The 4,565-nt window shown below is 53.0% G+C and overlaps 1 non-coding gene across 1 annotated transcript; it reads right to left on the bottom strand.

Annotated features, from left to right (window-relative positions):
- Nucleotides 1-4,194: 4,194 nt before the first annotated feature.
- Nucleotides 4,195-4,268, bottom strand: TRNAE-UUC (transfer RNA glutamic acid (anticodon UUC)). The gene has a single exon. It is a non-coding gene; the product is annotated as a tRNA-Glu (tRNA).
- Nucleotides 4,269-4,565: the final 297 nt, after the last annotated feature.

Raw genomic sequence — 4,565 nt, 5'->3', positions numbered from 1 at the left:
AAGTCTGGAGACCTCCTCCGAAAGTCGGGAGACCTCCCCCTCGAGTCGGTTCTCCCGATCGATCGACTGCTGAAATTGGTCGACAAGGATGGCCTTCTCGGCTTCGAGCCCCGCGACCTTATCTCTCCAGGCCGCGCGCATGTCCCCAAACTTCCGATATCCGGCCTCCAGCTCGGATATGTTGAAGACCAGCTGCACAAAAAAGAACCGACTGTTAGTAAGCCGAACTTGCGAGGCTACGATTAAAAATAGAAGGAAGGAGGGTTTACCCGGATCATCATCGGATAGAAGGACGACAGCATGTCAGAGACACGCTGGTTCTTCATCGCTTCGATGTCGACGGGAAGAAGGAGTGCTTGGCACAGTCTCCTGGCCAAGTCGTGGTTGGCCAGGCCCGACGCACCCTCAGGAAGTGGAAAGTCGGCCGACCCGCCCGCCGACCGACCTTCGTCACCCGACGCCATTGGGGCCTTACCTCGGCTAGCCGTCCAGGCCCTGACGTCGGAGATCGACGGCAAGCTCGAACCCGACCGAGTCTCGGCCGACGGCGCGGCGGTGGCATGCGTCGACCACTCAGGTTCGCGGACCTCCTCCCGAACCTCCGGAGGCTGCTGGGCGGTCGGCGTGCCCCCTGCAGAATCAGCTGCTCGTCGGTCGGGCGAAGCGGCTCCCCCGACTGACGGTCCCTCGGACGGGACGTCTGCAAGCACTGTCGGCGCTGACAGTGCGATCACCGGCTCTGCCTCCGACCCGGTTGGTTCGCTCGACGGAACCACGCGGGGCCTCTTGGGAGGCTGCGACGGCCCGACGCCTGCCGCCAGCCTCTTCCTCACGGCATGCTGACGAATGTCGGCAGCCGACAGTCGCATCCTCGACGGCATATCTGAAAAAGACGATGAATGGTCAGAGCAAAAGAAAAAGGCAGAAAAGAAAATGAAGATGTCGGGAGAGTGCCAACCGACCTAAACGAGGGACCGGGCTAAGGCCGACGTCGTACAAGGCCTGCTCGGTGACGAGCTCGCTCTGCTTCGGCACCGAGATATCCTTTAGCCGATGAAAGTCCTCCCGATCATCGGCCTCCACCCGACTGTTCTCATTGGGATCGGTTCGGGGATTCCCCCAACGGACGGGAAACCCCCAAGGAGCAGAGGACGACGCGAAGAAGAACTGGTTCTTCCATCCGTGAATGGATGTCGGAAGACCAGTAATGAAGGAGAGCCCTTTCCGAGGGATGAAGTACCACCACCCTCGGGCTTTAGGGTGGGGACGAAGAACAAAGAAAACTCAGAAAAGAGAGATCCGAGGTTCGATCGACAAAAGCCGACACAAGAGGGCAAAACTGACTATCAACCGAATCGAGTTCGGCGCAAGTTGTGCCGGGCATAGCCCGTAATAGTCCAGAACGTTTCGGATGAACTCCGGAATCGGGAATCGAAGGCCGGCCCGGAGATCCTCCAGATAGAACGCCACCTGGCCCTCGGGCGGGCTATTAACCCGACCATCGGCGCCAGGGGCGAGCAGCCGAAACTGCTTCGGGATGCGGTACTGCTCCCGGAGCTGATCGACGTTCGGCCCCGAAAGTGAAGAAGCCTCCACCTCCGGGGACGACCGAGTGTCTTCGGTCGGTTCTTCCGACCGACTACCTCGTGGGGACGTCCTGGCCATGAGTTCAAGGAAATGGCGAGGAAGAAAGGAAAGAAAGAGGGGGAAAGCTACTCTAGCCCTTGGAAGGAAAGAATCGCAAATAGGTGACAGAGCGGAGAAGTACCTGGAACGGAGGCTCAGGCGGGCAGAGTCTCGACTGTAAAAATGAGAAGGGTAAAAAACCATGTGGGGGTAACTTTGTATATATAGTACCCCCCAACGGTCGAGATGAAGGCACGACCAACGAAGACTCTCCGGATTTCACCGCGTGGCATCATCAGGGCCGTTCGACGGTCCGACGGTTCGACGCACCCCCCTTCAGATTGCGCCACGTCACCTCAATCCGCTCCACCGAACGCGAACCAATGGCCACACGCCACGTGGTGCGACGGGACGCGACGTTTGGTGTTCCCGACGGGACGCGACGTTTGGTGTTCCCGAAGGGACGGCGGGAATGACGGTTCCCCTTCCCGATGGGACACGACGGTTCCACTTCCCGATGGGACATGACATCTGGCGCCGGTTTTATCGCTGACACCAACGGGACATCCGACACGGCGGAGCGTCCGGCGCCGACATGACATCTGACGCTGATAGGACGAGACGTCTGACGCCGACTAGACGACGGACGCCAACAAGCCTCTCGACATTTATGAGGCGCCTGACGCCGCATCAATCGGCGGTACGGTCGGATCCTCGCGTACGACAAATCCACTCCTAGTCGCCAGCTCACCGTCCGACTTAGGAGTGGAGGGGGGCAACTGTTGGGGGATACCGACCGACCGATTGCCCGACCGACCGACTGGCGTCTCGACCGATTGCCCGACCGACCGACTGGCGTCCCGACCGATTGCCCGACCGACCGACTGGCGTCCCGATCGATTGCCCGACTGACCGGCGGAAGTACCGATCGATTGACGGTCGGAACGACCGACCAACCGGAGGGACCGACCGACCGACGGCCGGGAGCGCCCGACTGAAGGACGCCACTACCGGCCATTCAACGGTCCATCGCCGACTGAGGGTACGTCGGGCGCACCTTTCCCCGACCGACCGAACCCGGAGGTCCGATGGCCGACTCACGGAGAGCTCGCCGACCGACGGAGGAACCCGACGCCACTCTGCTGGCCACCGACCAAGGGTCGGCCGACTCCTCCGATCGCCGTACAGCCGCCAGACCTTGTCAGCTCTGACACGGACATGCGGCGCGGTTACCTAGGGGCATTGTCCCGCCGAGAGCGTGGTCAACCCTGGTGATTAGACGGCCACACGGCGACATGACGTTTTCACGGCGACTCTGACAGTCTACAGTGAGTTGACAGTTCCTCACTTGTCCGCGCCATTAATGACGGCGCCATGCCGTGCTCCACTATATAAATCGGGGAAGGCAACAGTGCAAGGGGATCGATCCGCTCCCCCCACTTCTCGACTCCAAAATCACAGGCTCGCCGCTCTCTCTCTCTCTCTCTCAGAGCTCTTTGTCTACATTTCACTGTTGCCCAGTCACCTCTCTGACTTGACCGTCGGAGGGTCCCCGCCGGAGCCGCCTCCGGTCAGTGCGGACTTCCTTTTGCAGGTGCATGCTTCCCGACGATCGGACGACGAGGCGATTGGCCGCAACAGTTTGGTATTGGATTTGCATGGTGAGGCAAACATCATGATCAACCACCACTGTGATATTGGTTAGTTTTATGAGCAAAAAAATTGAGTTGAGAGACAGATGATTAGAAAGATAGGACAAATATAGTAATGGGAGACTGCGAAAATTAAGAATCAAATACTAAGAAGATACGAAAGGATATAGACTGGTTAAGATTCCAACACTATCCTATATATACTTCCCAGGTACAGTAATCTAGTGTCCAATTCAATTATGTAATGTCTATTTTTTTGTCAGTATATATCTAAGTCCTTTTAAATTTTGTGACAAATTTCTCTAATATTCTAATCTTGTAACTTACTGTAGATGAAGTTAAATTACTGGAGTAGCAAAGAGTTCTTGGATTCAGTTATTGAGGGCAAATTTCAATATCTATTGACAGATAAGTAATTTAGAGAGAGCCCTCTTGTGTCTACTTCATTTTAATCATTGGAAAACCATATATTTAATGGCATCAAGGTCCACTTGCAAACTAAATTTTTCATGTTTCTACATGGGGCACATTGGATTTTTTTCCAAAAAAAAGAAAAAAATTACATAGGCGTTCAATATTTAATGCAATAATTAAATAAGCAAGGAAGAATCATCTGCACAAATTATTGACAGAAAAACAAGATCCAGTCCTTTCACAAAAGAAAAATGAAAGAAAAGAAAACTGGCCCAGTTAAAATTTTTGTGAAAATAAAACCCAGAGAAACTTAAATCTTGTTATAAAAAAAGAAAAATACAAATTTTCTTGGATATTAATAAAAAATGATCCAGTCCTTTAACCAAAGGAAAAAGAAAAAGAAAAAAAAAAGGAAAGGAAGAAAACTGACGCAGTTAAAATTTTTGTAAAATAAAACTGAGAAAATCTCTTTTTTTAAATAAAAAGAGGAAAAATAAAAACCTTCCATTGCCGGGATTTGAACCCGGGTCGCCTGGGTGAAAGCCAGATATCCTAACCGGACTAGACGACAATGGATCGACGTGTTATTTGTTCTTTCAAATAGAAACTACATTAAACTATTTAATTTGATATTAACAACAATACTAAAGTTCGTGATCTGCCAGGACTGCTGCCAGAATCCTTCCATTTCCTCGGAGCCCTCCAAAAATTCTTTGCTCCCGCCTGCCCCACTCTCTCCCCTCCTTAAGTCCGCCGTTCCCCTGTTCTCTGTTTCCTTCCTGCTCTCGTCCCCTTCCCTCGAATCTAGTCTCACTATTTCCTTCTTCCACTCATCATCATTCACCAAAAGAGATGTGTTTTTTATCTGTGCAT

The sequence above is a fragment of the Elaeis guineensis genome, chromosome 6 (assembly GCF_000442705.2).
Source record: "Elaeis guineensis isolate ETL-2024a chromosome 6, EG11, whole genome shotgun sequence".
NCBI classification, from domain to species: Eukaryota; Viridiplantae; Streptophyta; class Magnoliopsida; order Arecales; family Arecaceae; genus Elaeis; species Elaeis guineensis.
The sequence above is the reverse complement of the archived record's forward strand: the minus strand, read 5'-3'. Positions and strand labels throughout refer to the sequence as shown.